The following is a 27229-nucleotide window of genomic DNA, read 5'->3' on the forward strand; positions in this document are numbered from 1 at the left end:
GGAAACGAGTTGTTGTGGCAAAGAGCTGAAGGGAAATGCTGACCTTATATCCCTTCCCGGCTCTTGCCGCCAGGTGCTGTGAGTTACCAATCGGCCTCACCTGTGCGGCCATGCCTTGCCTCTTCAGAACAAACTTAGGAAGGCCCCAGTTCTGCGGAGCCCTACTGGTCACAGGGCCTGGCTCCTGCACACACTCCTGACATCCTTAGCCTTTTCTCCTCCTGAAGATATCCTGCAAGGCAGCAGAGGTTTAGGATCAGAGTTTCCTTCTCCTGGATGGGCTATCTTCCCAGGCTGATGAGCCCCATATGCCCCTCACTTCTCACTACAGCATATGAAGAAACTGCCTTCTTGACTGTTGGACCCATGGTTGGTCTCGTCCACTCAATCCCCCAGAGCCTGCGTCTGGATGCAGACTCCTAACTCACCGAGCCGAGCTCAAAGCTCAGTACAGGGTAGAGAACCAAAGGTACAGTAGGTGCACAAAGTACAGCGGAAGGAGCATGACGTACCCCCACCAGAGTTACTACCCCTCCCTTTACACCCCATACACCCCACCTTCGCAAAGGATCTTGAAGAAAAATGCACACTACCTGTCAACATGCCAGAATCTCTCGCCACATTTAGAACAAGCCATGTATTATCTTTAATACCCCAAATTTTGCACAGGCAACCATCCAACCTTCCTCTCCTCCAAAGGCAAATTTCAGATCAGTCCACGGAACCATTTTTAAATTATAAGCCCTAGTACTATAAGCCCTTCCCCCAGTTTCCCATTATGATGGCGGAATGCGATTCAGCCTGCTCACCCTTAACTGAGACCACCACTGTGGCCCCCTAATCACAGCAATATCTGCAGACTCAATAAAGATACATGCAGTAGTTAAAGCACTGTTTTCCTATCAAGTCTGCTCATGCTGTCGAATTAAAAACCTGCTTTGCAAAGGGGAAGCCAGGCCATTGTGTCAGGTACATTGGATTTTTAAATAATTTTTGTAAGTTTTTTTTAAAAAATAATCCAGCAAAAAATAATTTGAACTTTCTGTACAAACTTTTTTAAAAAAAATGATCACAAGAAAGGCTAACACCACTTTTCTCCCTTTGCAACTTTACGTCTTTCTGTTTAGGTTTATCTCAAATTAACATACTCTACTTCTTAACCTGCCGAGTCCCTTTTAAGTTCAGAAGGCCAATTTGATATAATTATCTTTTAATACCTTACATCATCCATGCCAAGCCTTTCTGGACAAATCCCCATTTGTAATCAGAGTTTGTGATCCCTTGCAACTTAATTTTAAATTAAATTGACAGGGCAATAACTTCTCCTGCTGATAGAGACACTTCAATACTTCTCCGTCTAATTCTTCTTCGGCTGATAAAAAGTTGTCGGCTCAGAGGTAAACAGCAGTTTGTATTTCATTACAAACCAATCTAACAGTGGAATTCTGCATTTCTGAGCCTCTACTTAGGAGTTTCACAAAAGGGGAGGGGGAGACTAAAGGGATATATCCTTTAATTAATTAAAGTTGTGATAGAGGGGACCTTGTCATTAACCTTAATGACTTCTGAGAATCTTTGCTGTGTAGAACATTTTCATGCCCATTTTACAGACAGGAACAAGTGGAGGTTTTAAAGAGAGGTTGGGTGGCCATCTGTGATTCCTGCATTGTTGCAGAAGGTTGGACTAGGTGATCCTGGGGGTACTTTCCAACTCTACAATTCTTTTATTCGAAACTGCTTTCTGTTAGATCCGCATGCTCAACTAGAAAGAAGCATAGCTTATCCCCTGGTTGAATGGCAGAGAGAGGTAGAAGATTGAAGTCATTAATTAAATAGAGGGGGAAACCACTCAAAAAGAGTAGGAGCGTATGCCAACCAGATGGGACAAGAAACTGCCTCTCTCTCTCTCTCTCTCTGTGTGTGTGTGTGTGTGTGTGTGTGTGTGTGTGTGTAGCACACACATGTTGTTGTCCAATTTCCCTTCTCAGTGCATATTTAAAGGCTTCAAATGAATGAAGACAATGGAACGTATCCAAATCGTTGCTGATTTATTGGAAACCATGCTGACTTATAGGTTGGATTTAATTTGGTGTCTGTGCAGGTGCAAAAGAAGAAAGAAACTTGAAAGTGGCTATAAATAGTTGCTGGGGTTTTTTTGTTTTTGCTTTTTTGCTATTTTTCAACATCACTTTTCCTGGATGTTGTTTTGGCAAAGGCTTCAGAAGATGCCGAAAGGCGTGTTTTGAAATCAAACAGCTTCCGGCACCAGATGAGAAAGGAGCTGTAGTCCTTCTTTGGGGAGCTGCACATTTCCCCCCTTCCTCTTTCAACTTGGATGGTTGGAAACTGCCTTTCAAGACAGTTGGGTAAATTTTGATCAGAAATAGTGGTTGACCAGATGCCTTTGTCGGATAAATTTAAAAGGGGTTCCTAGACCGGAGGTATCATTCCCAGCAACCCAAAAGAAAAGGAGGCAGACTCCAAGTGAAAAGAAAGGACTTTAATGAAATACAAGTGCACACAGAGACAACCTCAAAAATAAGGAGATGGCTGCAAAGAATCACATCCAGAGTGATCTGCACTTCCAGATTACACACATGGTTTTTCTTCAGCAGTCAAAGGATTACAGCAATCTTAACAACCCAATGTGATCAGCCTGATCCAATCAAAATCATTTGGTTCTTCATTTTTTTCAATGTCTTTCTTCATTAAAACTTTGACTAATTTTCCTATTCATTAAATGTGTTCCAATATCTTCTTTCATCTGTCTACAAAACAGTTCAAGATTAATCACAATTGCCATGCCTAGCCAATTCTCTTTTCATGCATACAATGGCCACCATAGATTCTATTCTAACACTTTATTCTTTTCAGGGTTCCAGAACGACTATTTACCACATAACAGCACCTAAAAGCAGCTAGTTCTGTACTGTAAAAGGTAGGCAGGCCCAGGCCTTTTCACTTTAGATAGGCCACAGGCTCAAAAGAAAATGGAATCATCAAAATGATACATTTTTATGAAATTACTATTTTCTCCATCACCTTTGGGAAGCCCTTGAGCAGGACATGAAGGCATCAGCGCACACACAAAAAACACAATTGCTCTGTTTCTGTGTCATTTGCTTCTCTCTGCTTTTTAAAATATTTCTACATTTCTCCAGGTTCATGGGCTTTGAAGAAGTGAGTCTATGAAAAATGTTCCCCATGGAGGATTGAAGAGCTCTGGATTGTTTGTTGTTCTGCTGCTGCTGTTGTTAAAGCACAGCAATAATTTTTTTAAAAAAAGAATAAAAGTTAAAAGTTTTGCAAAAACCCTACATTGTTTTGCTTTAACAACAAAAACAAAAAAGAGGGATTTGCAGGCAGCATTCTAGGCAGCCTAGAATTGTAGGACCTACTGGAGTTCTGCAAAAACCCAGAGGATGCATAAACGATACCAGGATAGATAATTTTGGTGTCAATCTGCAAAGTTTTTGAAACACGAACAGGCAAGAATATACACAAGGCAGCCAAGTACAAAAGAGAAAGTCAAAACCCACCATTGTCTCCCCTGTCACATATTATGGAAGAAAGTAAATCACTTAAACTTATAGTACAAAAAGTCCCTAGACTTATTTGTCTGTAATTTGATATGCTTAATCCATACTAGTGGAGTCCCTGTGCCTCTAAATTTCATGCACTTTGGCAAAAAGGGGAAAAAAATAAGACTGGGTGTTCTTGTGTGTGTGTTGTTGTTGTTTTTAGATTCCCCATTATAATGAATGGAAAACACAGAATTTTGCTCCATGTGTAGTACCTTAGAACCCAAATTACAGACTGAAGGAGAGGGACTGGTATGCCCCTCAGAGGACCTTACGGTCTGCAAATAACATCCTAAAGATTCCGGGCCCCAGAGAGACAGTGGTGGAGCTTCATGCTCCAGCACTGGGGGCAGAGAGCAGGCGGGGGTGGGGCGCACTGCCTGCGGGGGTGGGGCACCCACAATGGCACCCTGGGGGCAGTGCGCTCCCCCTGCACTCCTCTTCCTCCGCCAGTCCTCTCCCCCTGCACTCCTCTTCCTCTGCCAGTGCAGAGAGATCAGACTGGCCTCAACCAGAGCCGTGACCCCGGCCTGGTGGAACGCTCTGTCACAAGAGACTAGGGCCCTGTGGGATTTGACATCTTTCCACAGGGCCTGCAAGACAGAGCTGTTCCGCCAGGCCTTTGGTCAGGGTTCAGTCTGACTCATTTTCTCCTTGTATAAGAACAAGCACAAAGGAGGTTCCCAGCCCTCTCACAGGTGCTCACAGGTTTCAGTGGAAACAGCTGGTAACCACCTTTAATTTTAACCTGAAGATTGTCACTTGTCCATTTTAATTTTAATTTATATTTGTTTCAATTAATTGTGGGGTGTATCTTAATTTATTGATCGCTTGTTTTTATACATTGTCTTACTTGTATAATGTTAGCCGTTCTGAGCCCGGCTTTGACTGGGGAGGGCGAGATATAAATAAAATTTATTATTATTATTATTAAGAGTTTTTTTTTAAAAAAAGTGCACACATATAGGGTGAATCTTGGAGCCTGTGCAATCCTGTAGCATATAGAACTGAACGTAGCTGCTGTCCCACCTGACACAATGCAGTGGAAAGACATCACTCATCATTATGGCTTTTGTTTGAATCGGAGTCTTTGCTCTTCTTTGAATAAGTGATACAGCGACAATCATCTTTTACAATGCCGTTATATCTGTGACAGGACAAACTGCACAGATAAGCACCTGTGAGTCACCTTTGCAGCACAAGCCTCCAAATTGGCTTTGATGTGTTGTGAGTGATGAATTGGAATATACTGCACCAGCCAGACTTAAGATTGCAAATATTGAGTTGATTTACATTCCTGCTGTGTACCGCAAGCTCGTCTCTTTTCTCAACATTGAATACAGATAGCTTAAATTCCAAACATGGGCACCCCTTTCCCTCAAGTCCCCTCTCCTTGAGTGATATTTAACATATATTATCAGAACTGTTCTCTCACTGAATCATAAGAAGAGGATGCTCAAGATTTAATGTGCTCTTCTGATATCCTTCGTCCCTTTAGGACTAGTTCACCCATGCAATGATGACCCTAAATCTTCAACATATCCCCAAGGCAGTGCATGTTTGCCTGTACTGGTGTGGAAGACAGATAATTTATTCCCCCATTTACTTGGATGCAATGACAGTGGGGAGAGATTGTGACAACCACCATGGTACGACATCCTAGACCCTAGATACTGCAATGACCTTGTGTGACAGCATTCAAGGACACCAGTGGGACCAAGGGGAAATGTTTTTCCCATGGCTCCCAGGATTTATGGATGCTGCTGCAAGAATGCTTGAGGACTCAGTTTCAGCATCCAAACTATTACTGCCTCCACCTACTGGTTCAATGCCAACACATCTTTATTTATGTGCAAAGTGAGCCTCCTCACCATTGATCTGGTGGGTAAGGGTGGGGGGAGGTTGATGGAGAGGCCTCTCACCACATACTGGATGCAGGTTTGGCCCTGATTTTTATTCACGCAGGCTTTTGCACCATAATTGTCAGCTTATCATTTAGTAGGGTGGTATTTAGTAGGTAGGTCTTATCGGCTAGTAGATAGGTATTGCGTGACCAGGTGGCGACAGCCCCAGCCCCCAGGGATCATAAGGAAGGAATAAAGACTCTTGACAACGTTATATGGAATTAAAATTAGGCCACAACTTTATTAAATTTCTGAATGTAGGAAGACCTTGGCTTAGGCCTTGGGCGTGTATCCCTCCCAGCCCCCCAGCCGGGGGGAACTGGGGCTCATCAGGGTAAATGGGATATGGGGGTGCTCTGCGAGATGTAAGTGTAGCAGGCAGCCAAGCCCATATCCCTGCACTCAGGGTAGTTCACTGACGACCTTTCAGTGTATGGCCAGGGACACCCATATATATAACCCCTTTAAGAGGGGAACCCTGGAATCGCCGCCGAAGAGGGGTGAATCACCACTTCACACCCCGCCCATTATAGGGAAGAAAAGACTAAAGGATTCCACCCAAGGCCATAACCGCCAAAGTTGTGACAAATTGCTACAGAGCAGACAAAACCTGCCAATGCAGGAAAATTTCTTCCCGGTCCTTCAACAGCAACCAGTCAAAGACTGTAGCAGCGCCCGCTAAACAGGAAGAAAAAGTTAACCTGCAAACAAAAAACATTAAACAAAGGGAGGGTAGGGAGGGTGAATCTCCAGAGCCGACTGCCTGGCTATTGTCAGCTCCACCCCCTATTTATAAATGGGGCTGGCCCCACCTCCCAGCGAGAAACTTGATTACTGAAGCTGGGCGTGAACCTCCAAAAATTAACACTGAGAGGCAAGCCAGCCCCTGTTTGCCAGTAAGCTCCCTGGGAACTGTAGCACCACGCGCGAACCCACAAAGGGCACCCACAATGTAAAGTGTGAGTGCTCATTATCGGGGAACATTTTAGGTTTCTTTTTACTCTTGTTTTTCAACTGTTCCCCCATGAAGTTCTACTCAGAGTAGAATTGGAACCTACGCTAGACCAAGCTAGACCAATGTGTACCAATGAACGTAAATTAGTCACACTCATTAATTTCACGAGGACTGTTCTCAGTAGGATTTGTGTTGGTGACAACCCAAGAGTTGAACGAACTGGTCTGCCCCCCTTTTGCTTCTCACCTCCAAAGTTTCCCTGCAATGATATGACCCTTGTACCGAAACACACCCCTGCTCGAGATCCTTATCCATTACTAGTTCTGCAATAGTTTTTCCACTATTCCCGTAAGTGTATTTGCAACTGAGGATCCAACCATGCAATTGTTCAATGGGTAAGTCAGACTGGCAAATGAGCCCATAATCCATGAGAACTTAAGTGGATGCAGCAAGCACTTTTCACTAAAAAGAAGAAGAAGAAGCAGTAACTTGGAAGGGGCTAAGCTGATAAAATGATGCCCTGTAGACAGAGAGTTAAAAGTAGCCAAATGACTCAAAGGACTTTAAAAAAAGAGAGAAAAGCCTCCAGCAGAGAGTTTCTTTGACCGCTGAGATTCATCCTAGGAAGCAGGAAAGGAATTTTAAGGTTTGATGTTCAGCAGTAGGGAAGCCTGGCATCTATATGAGAAATGCACTCCATCAAAAGGTATTTGAAATCATAATGCAGACCTGGTCTTTTTTCCTTTTTTCAAAGTTTATCTCCCGTGGGGACTGGAAGAGAACCCCCCATTTGCAGACAAATTGCTTGGGTGAGAAGCAAAGCTGTGAGCAGAGGAAAAGAGCCCTCTGGGGGAAGAAAAATGAAAGGGAGATAAAAGTAGAAAGGGAATGGATGTCAAGGAGCGAGGTCAGAAACATACACAAGGATGAAGAAGCTCTTTCAAGAGATAGCATCAGGGGCCCCTCATTTTTCTATTGCATATAACAGCTGGGGGATGTCATCAAGATTCATCTTTCCAGCAGTGGTGGCTGGTGCTCATTGGAACTGCCAGGGCAAAGGCCAACCAGAGGCAGAACCAGAGCCACTGATAGGCAGAGCCAAGTAATCCTAGTTTTGCTCCCATCCTCCTGTCTGAGGAGCATTACAAGGGCAACAGAAGAGTCCAAGGAACAGGAAGCTGACAGGCAGTGTCACCCGCCAGACCAGCTGTAAGCAAGAAGGTAGGTAAGTGAGGGGTTGGGCTGAGGGTGGAGTGAGGGGTGAGCAATATGAACATAGGCCTGCTGGATCAGGCCAACAGCCCATCTAGTCCAGCATCCTGTTCTCACAACCAGATAATAATATAATAATAATAATTTATTATTTATACCCCGCCCATCTGGCTGGGTCCCCCCAGCCACTCTGGGCGGCCTCCAACAAAACACTAAAATAAAATAACCTATTAAACATTAAAAGCTTCCCTAAACAGGGCTGCCTTCATATTTTTTTTAAAATGATATTTATTAAAATTTCAAAAGGAAAAGATTACATTAAAAAGAAAATTAACAGTAAAAAAAAAAATACAAAATACAAAATACAAAAAAGAAAAACCAGTTAAAAACAATTCCATCTTTACATCACTTCTTTTACATTTACTTGTTTCCCAGACCTCCTCATACCTCCCTCTTTTGTATTCCAATTCAATTTATTAGTCCAACGATTCCTTTCCCTCCTTTTTAGTCCTGATCTTTAATCCTAATATATTATAACATTAAATTTTTAGACATTAAAAACCAATTATTCCATATTCTTTTATACCATTACCGCTAGAAACTGCTTAACTTCAATCCGTCATCATTCTAACATTCATTAATTTTACAATATTTCTGTAAGTAGTCTTTAAATTTCTTCCAATCTTCTTCCACCGACTCTTCTCCCTGGTCTCGGATTCTGCCAGTCATTTCCGCCAATTCCATATAGTCCATCATTTTCATCTGCCATTCCTCCCAGGGATGCCTTCAGATGTCTTCTAAAAGTCTGGTAGTTGTTGTTCTCTTTGACATCTGGTGGGAGGGAGTTCCACAGGGTGGGGGCCCTCTGCCTGGTTCCCTGTACTTGGCTTCTCACTGTGAGGGAACCACCAGAAGGCCCTTGGAGCTGGAGCTCAGTGTCTGGGCTGAACGATGTGGGTGGAGAGACTCCTTCAGGTATACTGGGCTTGAAAGGTCATTTAGGGCTTGAAAGGTCAGCACCAACACTTTGAATTGTGCTCGGAAACATACTGGGAGCCAATGTCGGTCTTTCAAGACATGAGTACACTCCCTCTTTGAGCTTTCCAGAACTTGTTTCAGCACCCTAGTGCTTCAGCCTCTTGCTGATTGGCTAGCCACAGAGGGGAGAAGAACAGCACTTTGAGGGGCGAGAGAATAAAAGGAGCAGTTTCTTTTTTTAAAAAAAAATTATTGGCAATTTCAACATAACAAAATATCAAAACATATCCTATTCATTATTTCCACCCCCTTCCCCACCCATCACTCCCCCCCCGAGACTTCCCTCAGCTCTTCTCTCTGATTTCTCCACACATATTATTCTCTGCATATTGTAAAATTGTATAAATCTTTATATTATCTGTCTTACTATGTTAACAATCAATAAATTTGTGTATGTTTATTCAAAACCTGCCAAGGAGTCCAGTCCATTGTGTTGTCTTTTTAAGTAACTTGTAAAAAGTTCCCATTCTTCTTTGAGGAGCGGTTTCTGAGGGAGAGGGTTAGGTAGGGTTTGGTTTTGAGAAGTGGCAAAGGTTCAGGTTAAGAGATAGGGTTTGATTGGAGCTGGGAGTTAGGGAGTGAGATAAGGAGAACTGGTTCTGAAGGAAGTTAAACATACACACTGAGGAGACTATCCATAGCAAGAGGACAGAGCCTTGCAGCTTGGATAGGGAGACCAGGCTGAGGGTCTGGGAAAGGCATACAAACAGGAGTGTTCTGGGAGGGGTGTGACTGAACCGGGAGAGGTCGATCTTGTGGGAATACAGGCTACCTGGGTGTCAGTATAGCCTGGAGGGGAGAGTTCTTCCAGGTACAGAAGACTCCCAACCCAGTAACAAGGGGTGAGGTGACCGCCTGGGTCTATTAAACCATTTAGAAGACCTCAAGTGTGGGATTGTTAACAGAGTGGGTGACAGAAGAAGTGCCCCTCATTCATGAACCAAAGTATTAAGCTGTGAAGGAAGCAGTGTTGCAAGCATTTAATTGTAATATCTAAGTGACAGAAACTGAGTTGACCATTTTACCATCTATTCTAGAAACCTGAATGTTTACCACCTGAAGTGTAACACCTGATTTTTCGTAACTGACGTTTAAGAAGAGTCGTGCCCCTGTTTAAGCCTGAGACATCTTATAGACATCTTATAGTTAGTTAAAGTAAACTTCTACCTTGTAAGAATGCATTTCCTGACCCACTTTGTTTCATAAACATATTTGTTTAATAAAACTCTTCTTGTTTGTTTGATCAACTGCCTGAGACTTAATATCATTAAATTTCCCCTCACAGAAGGCCCCCATTAGATAATCTGTGGTAAATTGTAGAAATTTGTGTAACTGGTGTACCATGAGGTGGGTACACTATATTTAATTGGGGACAGTTAGTAGGAGAGGATGCACCGTATTATTAATTGGTGGTATTAAGTGCTGGGTCTGCTACTGTGGCCATCACTGCCTCATGTAGGAACAAATTCAAGAGTTTTTACTGTGCACTGTGTGGAAAAGCATGTTCTTTTGTCCTGAATTTTCCAACATTCAGCTTCATTGGATGTCCACAAACAGTGAACCAGCCGCTGGGGAGCTAGCATAGTCACACTGCCCCACACAGAAAAATGCTTCTGGAAATGAACTGACATTTCTCTTCTTTTTGGGAAACAGCTTATTCCTTGTCCATCCAATCTGAGCCTGGGAGAAAGCTCAAATGGGAAGAAAGAAGGTTGACTCCAAAATTATCTACATGCAAACATCTCCCTGGATTTTAGAGTTCCTGCCTAATTCATCCAGTTTCCAAAGCAGAACATTATGGATTGTTCATCCCCTCCGCAGCCCTGGTTTCTTAGATAAAAAATTGTGTACAGTATACTGAGCATGCACCATTTGCTGCAGGTTTCAGTTACTTTATGCCTCCCCATTTCCGATACACCCAATTAAGTTAGATCACATTTTTATTGCTTATGGCCAAGAGCTGTTGCATTAAAAAAAAAACAAAAAAAACTCCAAGATGTATTGCACAAATCACATTTACAAATTTAAATGCTGTGGATACAAAAACAGAGGAAATAAAAAAAATGGTAGGGATTGTAAAAAGCAGCAAAATTCACCACCACCATCAAATTAGGGTATTGCAACGGCTACTAGAGATGATAGCAATCTATAATCCTCAAGTTCCAAGGCATCATGATGCTGAATAATAGTTTCTGGGGAGCAATGGTAGAAGAGGGTTAATGGACTCATGCCCTGCTTGGGAGCTTCCAGGTTTGGGAGCTTGACCAAGAACTGGAACAGGATGCTGGTCTAGATAGGCCTTTGAATTGATCCAGCAGAGCTATTCTTATGTTCTTAGGAAATGTGAACCAAGCTATAGGAGTCATTTGGCCCATACACACCATACACTAAGAGTTGTATCCCATGAAAATTAATAGATATGACTTGCTTAGGTTCATTCATTTCAATGGATTTTCTCGGAGTAGGATTTAGCTGAATGCAACCCTAAGTGCATATAGGATTGTAGCCTTAGGGTTGTATCCAACTCAGGTGTACTCAGACCCATTGAAATTAATACATCTAAGTTAGTTATGCCCATTCACTTCAGTGGATACATTCCAAGGAAGGCTAACATTGGATAAAGTCCTTACCTTGAAGCTGGTGTCACTGAACTCCGTGGGCTTACTTCCAAGCAGGCCTGCATAGGATTACACTTTAAATGATTGAAGTATCTGCAGATGGTTTGCACATGTGAAAACAGAATGAACATCAGATATGGAACTTTCAGTTCAGGCTACATGGAGAAGAAGTAAGCTTTGAAGTGGAAACAGATCACAGTCAGCAGGCAAGCACAGCAAGTGACAGGATTCTGAGCATGTGTGCATCATGCTTTCTGCATAAGGGCATTATTCCATTTGAATTGGCACAGTTAAAATGGAATGTCCAGACACACTCTTAAGAAGCTGCTTTATAGTGAGTCAGATCATTGGTCCATCTATTTCCATAGTGTCTACAACTGACTGACAGCAGCTCCCCAGGGTTTCGTCTCTCTCTCTCTCTCTCTCTCTCTCTCTCTCTCTCTCTCTGTGTGTGTGTGTGTGTGTCCTCTCTCCCATACCTACCTAAAGATGCCAGGATTGAACCTATGCCCTACCACTGAGCTATGGCCCTTTCTTGTTCATATGAGTGTTTGATGGCAATGACAGATTTACTTTTTGTTCTGGCAAAGATCAAACACAAATTTGAGATTGCTCTAGAAAAGTGTGACCTTCACAGTACTCAGATAATTGGTCTCACAAGCACCAGCTTTTTTAAAAAAAAAATAACATCCCAGCAGTATTTCTTGCCTAATTGCAATGAAGTCCGTCTCTTCTCTACCTGAGAGCCCTGGGGCCTCGGAAATGTGTGATAGCCTACAGGCAGCAGATGCCAGCTAATTCAAGCATCCATCCCCACATTATGCTCTTCTTCTACCTGCCTTCATAAGAGAACACAATTTGCTCCCTTTTAATGCGTTTGCATATAATGCAGAGTCCAAAATCCTGTAACATTAGCAGGGGTGCAAAACTACAATTGTATAAATGGGTGGGGAAATATTTTTCTGCCTGTAGGCCACATTCCCTTCCAGGTGATCTTCTGAGGGCCACACACCAGTATCCAACATTCCTCAGATGAAAATAGGGACATCCTATTTTACCCCCGAAGCTTCTCCCTCATTTGATCTTGCCGCAGACATAAGACGTGATATGCACATATACATCTGTCACCTTGAGCCAATAACAACCTCAAAGGATTGTTGTAAAGAAAAGAAAAATGTGCTAAGGAAGGGATCATGTACAATACCTTCAACAGATAACTGGAATGAAATAAAATTTTAGCTGCAAGCTGCCTTGAGCCCCTGTAAGGGAAAAGGAATAAAAATAATAATGGAAACTGTGAAAATGATCAGGAACATACCAGAGAGTATATCCTACTGATCTTTGTGCGGCTTACTTCTGAGTAAAAATGCTCAGGATTACAGTGTAATGCTTTACTCAGTTACCTGGGAGTAAGCTCCATTGAATACAGTGGAATGTACTTCTGAGTAGACAATGTAAGCCTCCATTTATAGAAAAGGAATAAACACTCTATGGGTTTCCTTAAAAATGTCTGGCTACTGAAACATTGCAATTAAAGAATCTGAAGTGGACTGGTAACATTTCCCTTCAAAATTATATGCCAGAGTCACCATTTCCTTCATTTGGTGCAGGTATTTTATTTTCAGTATAAACAGGACTCAGTTTTTGCATCTACACACACACACACACACACACACACACACACACCTACCTACACACATAAAGGACGGTGTGTGTGTGTGTGTGTGTGTGTCCTGATTTCTCCACCACTTTAAATTGTTCTCCAAGACATGGAGGGGAGGAAAAAGGAAAACCGGGACATTCTGAGATCACATCAGAAACCAGGACGGCTTCTGTAATTCCAGGACAGTCCCTGGAAAATTGGGACACTTGGAGGGAATGCAGTAGTGAGTTGGGTCAGAGGCAAATGTGGTTGGTGCAACAAATGTATTTTTTTTTACCTTTATACAGTAGGGTAGTTCACACAGAGACTCTCATGTGCCTCTATCTTCCATCCAAAAAAGCAAGAGACAGGATCAGAGTTCAAGGACACATTCCGGCCAGGCAAGAACACTCAGAGTGTGATCAGGGCCAGTGTAAGGTATTGTTAGGATATCTGAACCTAAGAGGTCCGGATCCAGTCACCTCGTGCCCTTGCCGTGAGCGTGAAGGTGTCAAGCAGACGCCAGGGTGAAGTTTCACAGAGAAAAAGGTTTATTGCAGAATCTACGCAGAGACAGCCAGCGGAATAGCTTCCAAAGACTGGCCGCCCCCCCCTATTGTCTTACAAGCATTCTTATACTTAAGCTGCAAGCTTGGTTCCTCAGTTGCTCCCCAATCAACAGGCAGAGATACACTTCATTACCTTATTAGGCTAGCTAAGCCCCCCTTCCCCCCCTTTGCATATATTGTTTGCTTTGCATTGTATATGTTTGCATGTTCAGCACAACTGAAGCAGGAAGCCAAACAGGAAAACCACTGCTGGCCTACATAGGTGGCCTTCATAGCTGGAGCAATTGTTAGCTGGGGCACTAATACATGGTGGGGTTTACCCTCCCCTCTCCCTTCACTCCCTCCTCTTCTTCTTGATCACCGTCAGGTGCATCAACAGGGACAGGGCGATACTCCCTCAGGTAAGCTATTACACGGGGGCCCATCATGCGAGACATCATTTTTTCCATCATATTCTGCATGCATTGCATCAAGCAGGGAATACAGAAGCAAAGAAGCAATAAAAGCACCAAGGGGCCTGCAACTATAGTGAATATTCTCCCCATCCACCCCCCCGGGAAGATACCATCTAACCAAGATGTGTCCAGGCCCTCCCAGGTTTGTACAGGGACATGTGCCACCTTTTCAATGTTGGCAGCCAAGTCACGAATGGCCTCACCATGATCTGAGATATTGAAGCAACATGCCCCGCCCGTAAGGTTAAGGGCTGCACAGAACCCACCTTGCTTGGCCAGAATAAAGTCCATCCCCAGGCGCAGCTGGAGGACGGCAGTGCGGGTTTCATCCAGCTGGGTGGCCACAAGACGTAGGGCGGTGGCCGTGACATTGGCCACAATTTTTATCACTGCCTGGAGCCTGATGATGTGGTTGAGATTATATATAGGCTCACGGGCTCCTGCTACAATTTCATTGGGATCCCAGGAGGCGGGGTCATAATGGGCAATTATGCGTTCAGGGGGCCATTGGTCTTTACCCCAGGTCTGTGAACTACCAGAAGCGACGTTAGATATGTCTACAGACCGGCGGGGGCGGTGGGGCGGAGCCACACGGGGTGGAGTGGAAGGTATCCACATAGGAGGCAGCAAGTAAGCCGGGTAGCAGGAGCCATACCAGTTGGAAGGGAGAAGGTGGTAGGCCTTGGTGCCGCAAACCCAATAAATGTCCCCCTTCGCCTGGGTCAGTTTAACACCTTTGCCGGGGCGGGATTTGATCGGTACCTGGTAGAGCAGGATGCGAAGGTAGGTAATGAGGAGATGATGACAAAAGCCATCGCAGCCCGGGTAGATGGTCCTGCCGTTGCGAGAGGTAACATTATCGGTATCACAAGAGCAATTGCAGTGGGAGAAGCCAACTGAAATCGGGCGCTGGCCCTCCCTAGCCTGAGTTATACAAAACCAACCAGGGACTTTATGAACTCTGAGGGGCTTTGAGTGGCTCCACAAGGGCCAGAGTGACTTATCAGGGAGGTTAGACACGTTCGCCAGGGAGGTACGGTTGAGAGGGAGGGGGAGCAGGGGCAGGCCACCTGAAGCATCAGCTGGGGTAAGGGCACATACCAGACATTTGGTCTTATTAGCAGCGTGGGCCACTATTTCAGCCATCTGCAACCAGCGGTTGTAGGGGTTATGGGCGCCCCATGCAGTTAAGAGAGCGGACACGTTCTTAAAGGAGGGGTGGGCTGGGGCTGCCTGAAGCGGACCTACGGCTATGGTGAGCAAGAGAATGGTCAGTGGGATGGAGGGGTTACGCTTCCTACCACACATCCGGGGGCGTTCATGTCAGCAGAAATACAAAAGCATCAAGAAAATCAGGGGCATACACAGAACCCAAGCCCACCAAGCCCCGGGAGTTCAGGGCTCCTCCCACCACATGTCAGGCATGATAGGGGTGTGGGGAAGGGCGTGGCTATCAGGAACATTGGGGGTACTGGCGTTGGGTACCCCTCCCATCCTCTCTCTTCAGCCGTGCGTAGAGCTATCAGCTTCTGGAGTGACAGCAGCAGGGCGGTCGTCCGTCGGGCGCCTGGAGATGGTCAGCCGAAGAGGATCTTGCGGGTTAGGAGACACAGTCCAGTCTGATGATGCCGCCTTCACACGAGTATGGTGGACCCAAGGGGTGATGCCAGCAACCTTGACAGCAGTGGGTGTAAAGAGAAGCACAGTATAGGGTCCCTTCCAGCAAGGCTGTAGCGGAATTTGGGCCCAGTCTTTCACCCACACATCATCGCCTGGCTCGAAACGGTGTAGGGGCTCGACCAGCACACACAGGGTACGAGCCTGGGTCCACCTGTTGAGAGAAAGAAGAGTGCGGGAGAGTGACTGAACATAATGATCTGTTTCAACATCCTGGACCGGGGTGGGGGAAACCATGCGTACATAGGGAACAGGTCTCCCAAACATCAGTTCAAAGGGAGAGAGATGGGTTCGCTTAGATGGGAGACTCCGAACCCGGAGCAGGGTGAGGGGCAACATCGCTACCCAATTGGACCCCGTCTCTTGTGTCAATTTGGACAGTTGATTTTTCAAAGTCCTGTTCATTCTCTCTATTTTTCCAGAACTCTGGGGTCGGTATGCACTATGTAACTTCCAATTTATCTGCAAGAGCTTAGCTATCTCCTGCAATACTTTGTGCACAAAAGCTGGACCATTGTCCAACCCTATGGAGCGGGGCAAGCCATAGCGGGGAATGATTTCCCGGAGCAGACACCTAGCAACTTCAGATGACCGCTCAGTCTTGGTGGGCCAGGCCTCCACCCACCCTGTATAAGTGCACACAGCCACAAGGAGGTAACGATATAGGCCACAACGGGGCAGCTCGGTAAAATCCACAACCAAATCTTCCATGGGTGCTGTGCCACAATGTTGAATTCCTGGAGGAGGCAGAAGGCCGGCCCTAGGGTTGTTTTTCTGACATAAGGCACAACGCTTAGAGACTTGTGAAGCCAGTTGATAAAGCTTGGGGATGTAAAAGCACTTTCCCAGCTGCTTGGTCATGGCATCTGGTCCCACATGTAAGGAATCATGTGGTTCCCTGCTTGCATTCTGACCATGGGCTCACGGGAACCTAAATCAGTTGGGCCCGGTCTGTCCTAATAAGTATTCTCTTCCCTCAGCGCCATGGCTGCGGATTGGCAGGGAGGGGTCCATGGCGGCCCTTGTCCACGGCCTCTTCCTTGGTTCCCTGGGGTCCACGGCTGGTCCCGTGGTGGACCTTGAGGGGTCCAATTCTGATCTTTCCGCTGAGCCTGGGGGCATTCCCTCTTCCAGTGGCCTTCCTGTCTGCAGATGGCACACTGGTTGCGTCCCAGGCGGCCGGGCCCTCCTCCCCGGGCAGGTTCCCCCGTGCCGCTGTTGCTGGCGCGCAGAGCCATGAGTTTCTTAGCCTGATAATTTTCTTTCTTCTTCTGGGCTACCTCATCTCTCTGGTTATACGTGGTTTGTACCACCTCTAACATCCACTCCAGCCCATGGCCCAGGAACCCTTCGGTTTTCTGAATTTTTCGGCGAATACCGGGAGCGGCTTGGGCCACAAAGGCTGCCTTAACGACCGGAGCATTGGCAGGATCATCCGGGTCCAGAGGGGTAAACTGCCGGTAGGCTTCCTTCAGGCGCTCCAAATAAACCCCTGGCGCCTCATCTGATTTCTGGACCACTTCAGCCACCTTAGCCAAATTAGTGGGCTTCCTAACTGCCCTCCTCATTCCCGCCAGTACATGGTTCCTGTATGTTGCCAGGGCGGTCCGAGCATTCTGATCCTGATAGTCCCAATTAGGAGTGGCTCGGGGGTAGGCATCATTCATTTGGTTATCATTTAATTGTAACTGCCGCAGATGCGCCCTTGCCTCACTATGGACCCGCCGGACTTCTTCCGTTGTTAACAGAGAGTCCAAAAGATATTGAACATCATCATAGGTAGGGTCATAAGTTTTAAAGATCCCTTCAAAAAGTTTGATGATTTTGGCTGGGTTCTCCTCAAAGGAGGGGTTCTGATTGCGCCAATTGCAAATATCAGCAGTTGAAAAAGGCACATGTTGGATTGTGTAGGTGCGTGGTGCTGCTGCCCCATTCTCCCCTGGCGGTCCCGGGGGGTCATAAACTATCCGGAGGGGCATCAAGGCTGTAGCCTGATCTTTCTTCCCTCTCTCTCTCTCATGGTGGGTGGCGGCTCTACGTGCTGCCTCCAGCCACCTCTTTTGTTTCTTCTTCCAGCGCCCATCCTCACAACTTGCCACCTCCAAAAGGTGGGGACTAACGTCCACCTGGTCTTTATAGGGGTCTACATAGTCCTTTATCCATTTGTCTTGCTTCTTGCTCCACTTCTCCCCCTTCTGTACCTTCTCTTCCAACATCTTTAACAGTGTTTCCTCATCCTCCTCATCATCGTCACTTTCGTCCTCCTTATCTGTCTCTGATCTGGTGGGGTTTTTATCCTCAGGGGTTGGGTTGATAAGGCTGCCACCACCTGGGTTCGGGAGGTTATCCTGGGGATTATTCTGTGGGGGTGGATCATTCTGTGGTGGTGGTGGGGCCGGTGGTGGGGGTGTATAAGGGGGTGGCCTCACAAGTAGCTCATCTTCCTCTGTGTCTTGGACAACAGGAGGTAATTTCTGCTGCCGGACGGCACAGATCCTTGCCCGTGGTGGAGCAGTTCGGCAAGCCTGCAGCCAAGGGGGGTTTTTATCCACATTGGTTTTCCACGTGGAAATATAGGGAATTTGGTCTGGATGGTTTGCAATTACTCGCTGCCACAAAGGATTGATCAACCGTCCATCAAAGCTGCCCTGGGACGGCCAGCCAGTCCCCTGCGTCGGCCAGTCCACTTCACAGAGGGTCCTAAGCCTCTCCTTCTTCAACTTGAACCCCCAATCATCATCCTTGGTGGCCAATTTCCAGTTGTTCAGGAAACATTCCAAAGGGGTACATTTACTGTTTCCGAACCCATGTTTACCAGAATACTCCGCTCCTAGCCAAAATCAGCACCTTGCCCACTTCACACGCTACAGACTGTGGCTTGGACGAGCTCGCGCTGCCAAGAACCGCACAGCCCTAAACACGCTTGGCCACGGAGACGCTAAGCCCCGGCCTCTCACACATTCATCCTTTCACTGGAGTATTTGGCCATACAACACACAGTCCACCACCACACCCACCACCCTTCTCCTTTCCACACGCTGGCGGCAGGACCCCACTGTCCCGGCCAGCCCTTCCTGGGGGCACGTTATTGCCACAGCCAGGTGAGACTAATCAAGCCTCAAGCTCTTCTCTTTCCCCAAGAGCTTACCTCTATGTCCTGAGACACACCCTGTGTCCTCCCTCGGCCGTTCCTTTTTTTCCCACGACCGGACGTCTCCACTCAGGAACGGAGTGATTGGTTCCCCCCGCAACTGGCGGGTGCGCGCTGGAGCCGTCTACGCCGATCCAAGCTGTTCGTCACGGCCGCGCCTGGCCTCCACGCTCAACCGGCGGGAGAGGGGGTTCCCGGCCAACGCACCAGATATGTTAGGATATCTGAACCTAAGAGGTCCGGATCCAGTCATCTCGTGCCCTCGCCGTGAGCGTGAAGGAGTCAAGCAGATGCCAGGGTGAAGTTTCACAGAGAAAAAGGTTTATTGCAAAATCTGCGCAGAGACAGCCAGCGGAATAGCTTCCAAAGACTGGCCGCCCCCCCCCATTGTCTTACAAGCATTCTTATACTTAAGCTGCAAGCTTGGTTCCTCAGTTGCTCCCCAATCAACAGGCAGAGATACACTTCATTACCTTATTAGGCTAGCTAAGCCCCCCTTCCCCCCCTTTGCATATATTGTTTGCTTTGCATTGTATATGTTTGCATGTTCAGCACAACTGAAGCAGGAAGCCAAACAGGAAAACCACTGCCGGCCTACATAGGTGGCCTTCATAGCTGGAGCAATTGTTAGCTGGGGCACTAATACATGGTGGGGTTTACCCTCCCCTCTCCCTTCAGTATAGCCTAGAGGAAGAATGTGTGTGACCTGAGGAGAGTTCTGAGGGCCAGACACAGAAGTCTGAAGAGCCCATTTGGCCCCTGGGCCTGAGATCCTCATCTCCTAGTATAAAAGCCACAACCTAGAACATACATTAAATTCATACTGTATAAGTAATGCGCTATGTTTTTTCCTTTAAAATCCCTATACAGTGGTACCTCGGGTTACATATGCTTCAGGTTACAGACGCTTCAGGTTACAGACTCCGCTAACCCAGAAATAGTACCTCAGGTTAAGAACTTTGCTTCAGGATGAGAACAGAAATTGTGCAGTGGCGGTGCAGCGGCAGCAGGAGGCCCCATTAGCTAAAGTGGTGCTTCAGGTTAAGAACAGTTTCAGGTTAAGAACAGACCTCCAGAACGAATTAAGTTCTTAACCCGAAGTACCACTGTAATGGGAGAGAGGGGGAAATCAGGATGCAAGCTATGGTGCTTATAAGAATTGGATCATGTGACAAAACATTACATCTTTGACAACATTCCACAAATGGGGGAAAAGGGGACAGGCTTTAAACCAGGACTGGGGAACCTGTGGCCCTTCACATGCTGGACTTCAGTTCCCATAATCCCTAAGTCTTGGGTTGGTGGGAGTTGGGTGTTCAAAGGGGTATCACATGATACAAAATGGCAGAGAAACGTGTATCCCATTATTATGGGCAAGGATCAGGAGCCTGTGGCCCTGCAGGTGTTGCTGAACTCCAATTCCCATCCACCCCAGTCAGCCTAGTCAGCAGTCAGGGATGATGGGAACTGTGGTCAAAGAATATCTGGAGGACCACATGTTGCCCATCCCTGGGCTAATGAGTTGCAGCCCGCAGCTAAGAAAAGGATATAGATATGTTTTGCCCTTTAGAAAACAGGTGAGCAATCATTTTGCCTTGCCAGAGATGGGGATATTTGTAAAGCTGTCTTATAAGAGGAAGCATAATTGCAAGTTTCCACTTTAGATAGATGGGATTGTTATCATTGGAATTGCACTATTCTGTGAGGTTAGGCCAGGCTACTACTCTGTCATTGTAACAAGACAATACTTTACACCAAAAGGAAGCCTCAAACACAATTCTCTCATTGAAAGCTTATAAATGGTCGCTGAGGAAAAGCGTGGGCAAAGAAGCTTGGCGAATACCAACCAAATGGCCTGGATCTCACTCAAAATCGATATGCTTTTTCAGAAATTCCTTTGCTAATTCTACGAATTATGAAAATGACATTTGTATGGTGCAGCGAGACCAGTAAGAATGTAAGCAGAGTGCTGCTCTATCAGTCCAGCACCCCCCCCCCCATTTTTTTCAAACAGTTGACCACCACCTTGAACTCCACATACATTCAGTGCCATGACTTTACATCAATAATAATAATAATAATTTATACCCTGCCCATCTGGCTGGGATTCCCCAGGCACTCTGGGCTGCTCCCAACAGAATATTAAAAACACGATAAAACAATAAAAACGTCCGTAAACAGGGAAGTCTAAAAGTCAGATAGTTGTTTATTTCCTTGACATCTGGTGGGAGGGCGTTCCACAAGGCAGGCGCCACTACTGAGAAGGCCCTCTGCCTGGTTCCCTGTAACCTCACTTCTCGCAGTGAGGAAACCGCCAGAAGGCTCTTGGAGCTGGACCTCAGTGTCCGGCCTGAACATTGGGGGTGGAGATGCTTCTTCAGGTATACAGGACCAAGGCCATTTAGGGCTTTAAAGGTCAGCACCAACACTTTGAATTGTGCTCGGAAACGTACTGGGAGCCAATGTAGGTCTTTCAGGACCGGTGTTACATGGTCTTGGCGGCCACTCCCAGTCACCAGTCTTGCTGCCACATTCTGGATTACTTGTAGTTTATGGATGCTTTTTCTGCCTGTTGGAAAGAGATGCCAGCATGGATATAACTGAAATAAGTAACTTATTATAAGGTGGGGTGGGAGATCTCAGCCATGGAGCCCAAAAGATCCCTGCACGCCTTTTCATTTCACCCTCAGGACTCTCAATGGCCCTCCCCCACCTCCAAGTGTTTTGTTTGGCTGGAGTGTGTCATTAAAACCGCACAATGCCCTTTGCTTGACTGGATGAAGGATAGAGAAGGATGTTTGTGAGAGTCGAAATGCTCCTACTGTGCACAGGTAAGAGTAACACATTGCTTTGCCAACTTCTGCATCTAGTTCCACCTACCACTGGCATGTGGCCCTCACAAGGTTCCCCGGAAGGGAATGTGGTCCTCAGGCTAGAAATGGTTCTCCATCCCTGGAGAGAGGCTTTTGCTGAAACAAGCAGGGAAGCATGCAGGGCTGATCATTTACCATGCACGGAACAAACATTTACAGTGTTTTTATAAGGATCACCCCAGAGTGTAACCTTGCTGTGGATATCCCCTCCCTCCCTGCACTCTGCATATGTCATCCCATATGGCCTGGTGAGTCTCCTCCTAAGGATAACTATTTTTGGCTCACTTAATTTTGCTCCAGGCAGGATTTCGTATTTAGCTTCCATATGGCTGGTTTTGTTGTTCTCCAAACCAAAATTATACCGCAGCTGACATCATCATCGGCATTTTTCCTCTCTCTTTGTCCAAGACACCCCAAGGCATGAACTCAATTGGGATATAAGTTTCCCCTCCATAGAGTTTGCATTTTTGGCAGAACTGTGAGAAGCAGCTTCTTGTTGCTCATTGTTTGCTTGACACATTTAGGCTGAATGTGTTTGCTAAGAGTCTCGCGAACCAGATCAAGAGAGCTTTAAACTAAATCCTGAGGGGGAGGGAGACAATATTACAAATGGCAGGGGAACACCTGGTACTGGGGATAATAACATCATTGATGTACAGGAAATTGAGGTGGTGCTCCAAAAAACGGCTAACGGGCAGGAAACAACAAGAAGGAAGCAGCTGAAGGTAATGACTCATGGTTTCAGTTATCTCTATACTAATGTACAGAGTATGGGAAACAAGCAAGATGAATTTGACTTCTTAATATGGAATGGCAAATCTGACCTAATAGGCAGTACTGAAACTTGGTGGGATGAGACTCTTGATTGGAATGTAGAAATTGAGGGGTGTAACCTATTCAAAAGGAATAGATCAAACATGAAGGGAGGAGTAGCAGCATTATAAATAAAGGATGTGTACACTTCTGAAGAGATCCATGACAGCATGGCCCAGCCATTTCATTAAAAGCATTCAGTTCCCAAAAGCCTGTTGGAACAAGAAAATCAACAAGGAAGGAACAAGTCTAACTTCTCAAGGGAGGAAGATCCATAATCTGGGAGCAGTTACTGAGAAGGCCCTCTCCCACTACCCTATCAAGTGTGTCTGAGGGTGGCAGAATATGTAACTGAATGTTATCATAAGTCACCTTTGTAGGATGTATATCCTGAAAGGTGGATGTAGTTAGGGAGTCTGGAGCAGCTCCAATTACTAGATGCTACACAGCCAAAGGTGTCTGGGGTCACAAGGGGTTGAAGGCCTGTTTATATTTTTGCAGCAAAGTCCTAGTAGAGACTCTGTCTCCAGTGACCTAGAGCTGCCCAATCAGCATGAAAGAGAAACTTTTGAGCCACTGAGAAGGCATCTTCTCATGCTTTGTGCTGATTGGAGCAAATCAGAGTGAAACGGAAAAGAGTCAGCCACTGAGAATTGGTTCCTAGGGTCACTCTGGAGAAGGTGTGTGGGAAGAGCACTGAGGAGGAGCCAGTGTGGTATAGTGGTGAAGAGTGGTAGACTCGTAATCTGGTGAACTGGGTTCGCGTCTCCGCTCCTCCACATGTAACTGCTGGGTGACCTTGGGCTAGTCACACTTCTCTGAAGTCTCTCAGCCTCACTCACCTCACAGAGTGTTTGTTGTGGGGGTGGAAGGGAAAGGAGATTGTTAGCCGCTTTGAGACTCCTTCGGGTAGTGATAAAGCGGGATAGCAAATCCAAACAATAATAAATTTGTGTATGTTTATTCAAAACCTGCCAAGGAGTCCAGTTCATTTTGTTTTGGTTTTTTTAAGTAATTTGTAAAAAGTTCCCATTCTTCTTTAAAGTCACAGTTGTCCTTGTCTCGCAGTTTGTAAGTCAATAAAGCGGGATATCAAATCCAAACTCCTCCTCTTCTCCTCCTCCTCCTCCTCCTTTGTGCTGCAAACCTAAGCATCCAGGAACACTGAAAACCTGAGGTGTTTCAGTGTCCAAATTCTGTTACCTCCAAATATTAGATCTAGCTGAAAGGCAACTCATGGAGAGTTGCGCTGATCATTGCAATATAGCCTTAAGATTCTTATTATGTAATTTTAAGATTGTTGTATAATCTTAGAAGCTTGTAGAGTCTTAAAAGAGGGTGTGCCTGTGACTATTATGAAGGGACCCTACATTTCCAAATTTGGCACCAAACTACTGGACACAGCTGGGTGTAAACGCAGCTGTGCCAGAGGCAGCATTGCTTGGCTGGAAGAGCAGCCTGAAGATATCAAAGCAGCCCTCATCTGCATGGTAAGGTGATGATGGGGGGAGAGGGAAAAAAGGGAGGGGGGACAGAGGCAGACGCAACCTTAGCAGCAGCCAGCAACAATGGAACTATAAGGGGAATGTTACCTCAGTCTCAAAAGCAGCAAATAAAAGCTGAGTTGAAGCTGACTTAAGGCAGGGAAGGACTAAAATAGAGAGCTGTAAGTGGCAGAACTACACAGCTCTGGGCACTGGAAATACACTGTGGGGAGGGAAAGGGTCTGTAAAACTTTAGATGATTAAACCTGTACAGATATAAGCCTCACAAGAACCTTATACTGAGAAGAGTCTCAGACCGCCTTTGCAACAGATAAAGAGACCCACCAAGGGGAGATTTACACCATACAGTTATAGCGCTTCCATAGAATCATAGAATCATAGAATTGTAGAGTTGGAAGGGACCCCAAGGGTCATCTAGTCCAACCCCCTGCAATGCAGGAATCTTTTGCCCATGTGGGACTTGAAACCACAACCCTGAAATTTTATTTGTTTGTTTGTTTAATTTATATACTGCCTTATGCCTGCAGGTCTCAGGTGGTTCACAGAATAAAATCAAAATAAATATCACAAAATATAAAACCACGTAATCAAGACAACAACAACAACCCAATAGCCTCCCCCCCCCAAAAAAAACCACACACCACATTTTAAAAGAGCATAGGATTAAGAGATTAGGAGCATCATGCTTAACCGACAGAGCTATCCCGGCACATATAAAGCACATAGCTTCCTCAAAATAATCTCAGGAACTGCAGTTTGTGAAGGGTTGTAGCTCTGTGAGGGGAAAACTATACTTCCCAGGCTTTTTTGAGCAGTGTTTTTTAAATGTATGTTATGGATCTGCCCTTGGAGGGCCACATTTGCTTCTCAGGCCTAGGATTCCCCATTCCTGCTTTTCTTCATTTCATGCTCCTTGTGTGTGTGTCTCTCTCTGTGTATTCAGTGTGTCCCAGTCAGACTCTCTTGGAATCGCTTACTGTTTAAAATTTTGCTGCTGTTGTTGTTATGGCTAGCTTTAGAGAAGGAAACTAATTTCAGAAAGCAAGACAGTTTAACAGAAAAAGCCTGCAGCTATATATATATATATTTAAGCAGCAGATGTTCCTGTGCTTTGCCCAGCTGTAGAGTGTAGAATCGAATTCTCAAACCTGTACACTCGCCATGACGACTCTTTGCACTTGAAATGTTTTTTTTTCATTAATTGACCAAACCTATCCATTAAATGGTGTACCCCGATTTCTTTTTTTAGTAGTACTTCTGTAAAAAAAATGAAGATGGCAAATGCTTCCTGACTTCTTACAAACACACGCACAGCAGGAATGTCTCATCTAGGATCAAACAATAGCATCTGGTGTCATATTAAATCAGGGGTACAGAATCTCAGGCTTGGGGGCCATGTCTGGCCCTCCAGGCCTCTTTGTTTGGCCCTCTCAAGAAATGGTGTAGTGGTCTGGGGTTGTGGGTGGTCAAAGACCCCCCTGGAAAAGATTCTTCAACGCTTCCTTAAAGATTAGGTAAAGGACCCCTGGATGGTTAAGTCCAGTCAAAGGTGACTATGGGGTGTGGTGCTCATCTCGCTTTCAGGCTGAGGGAGTCGGCGTTTGTCCACAGACAGCTTCCCAGGTCATGTGGCCAACATGACTAAACCACTTCTGGCACAATGGAACACCGTGACGTAAAACAGAGCGCACGGAAATGCCGTTTACCTTCCCACCACAGTGGTACCTATTTATCTACTTGCACTGGCATGCTTTCGAACTGCTAGGTTGGCAGGAGCTGGGATAGAGCAATGGGAACTCACCCCGTCATGGGGATTCGAACTGCCGACCTTCTGATCGGGTGGCGCTGTGGTCTAAACCACTGAGCCTCTTGGGCCTTAAAGACTTGAGGTTGTTCTAGGTAGGTTGTTCTATGGCTGTTTTATGGCTATAGAGGTAAGCAGCAGTTCCTTGATTTGGGCCTGGAAGCAAATAGGCAACCAGGGCAGCCCCCTTAGGATCAGTGTAATATGATTACATCTGACTACACCTGTGGACTTTCTAGCCACTGCATTCTGCACTAGTTAAAGTCTCTATGTCATCTTCAAGGGCAGGCCCATGTACTGCAGTAGTCCAGCTGGGAGGTTACCACAGCATGGAATACAGCAGCTATCCTTAACCAGGATAAATAAAACTCCAGGACTGCTGGAGTTTAAACATTATCAAGTTGATATTATCAGAGTGCAGAAGTCAGGTTTCAGGAAGGCTATGGGGAATCTATTAATAAGTAGGAAATCTATTAACAAAGGTAATTTATTATCATACCTGAGAGAATTGTTATTATTATTATTTCCAAGATGAGCTTTAAAAAGCAATTAACCGCCAAAGTACCTTGGAAAGGTTGTTAGCCCCATGTGTCAAAAGCTTGGCTGCCTTCAGCCAGAATTACCACCCTGTTCAGCTGAAACTTTTATGTGTTTATTTAGACCATTTGGACACTTCTTAATATATATAAAATATCTCCATGTGGTGCGCAGAAAACTTAAAACAACAGCTATCACAAAAACGCACAATGTAACCATCATTAAAAATTGCTAACAAAATGTGTACAGATAGAAGTTCCCCCTTCCTGGTGGCTCATCTCCTCACCTATCAGCCTCCCAGCTCTCACCCAGAGCCCAAGTATTATGCACACAATGCACACTCTGATGCCACCTTAAACAGTCAGGGCTTCCCCCTAAGAATTATGGGAACTGTAGTTTGTGATGGTGCTGAGTGTTGTTAGGAGACCCATATACTCCTCCCAGAGCTACATGCCCCAGAGTTGCCTAGGAAGAGGGGTTGATAGTTAAACCACTCGGAGCTGTACGATATGCAACAAAACAAATAAGGAAGTATTCTCAAACGTGACCTCAGTTGTAGAACTTGACCACTGCAATCCAAAGCAGAAACTAAGGGTTCGGCTACACTTCTGCTTCTCCTGTGCCTAGAAAACATGGGTCTGAGGCTTTTCTCTTCTCCCATGCTTTTGAGGCATGAGTCGTTTGACCCACCACTTCCCCCCAGGAAAACCCACTGTTTACTGCTGAATGTGAACAAATATCAAGCCACAGAGAAACCAATTGACATTTGTTCCAATTCAGGGGTAAGCAGTGGGCTTTCCTGGGGGGAACTGGCAAGACAAGTGTGGACAAGCACTAAGAGATAATGCTTTGGATCCTAAAATAAGATAGCTGCAGGAAGTTCACAGGAGGAAAG

The 27229-nt window shown here is 45.7% G+C and overlaps 1 long non-coding RNA gene across 2 annotated transcripts in view; it reads right to left on the minus strand.

Moving 5' to 3' along the window:
• LOC308463459 overlaps nt 1–27229 on the minus strand; it is a 170515-nt gene that overhangs the window by 30446 nt on the left and 112840 nt on the right. Inside the window, exon 3 of one of the 2 annotated variants that reach the window (XR_013979593.1) lies at nt 2486–2768. The exons of the other annotated variant lie outside the window; for it this stretch is intronic. This is a non-coding gene — a long non-coding RNA (uncharacterized lncRNA). Of the gene's footprint in view, nt 1–2485; nt 2769–27229 lie in introns of those variants that run through there. 2 annotated transcript variants of the gene reach the window in all.

This window comes from Podarcis pityusensis (genome assembly GCF_964106645.2).
Source record: "Podarcis pityusensis genome assembly, chromosome: 14".
NCBI lineage: Eukaryota > Metazoa > Chordata > Lepidosauria > Squamata > Lacertidae > Podarcis > Podarcis pityusensis.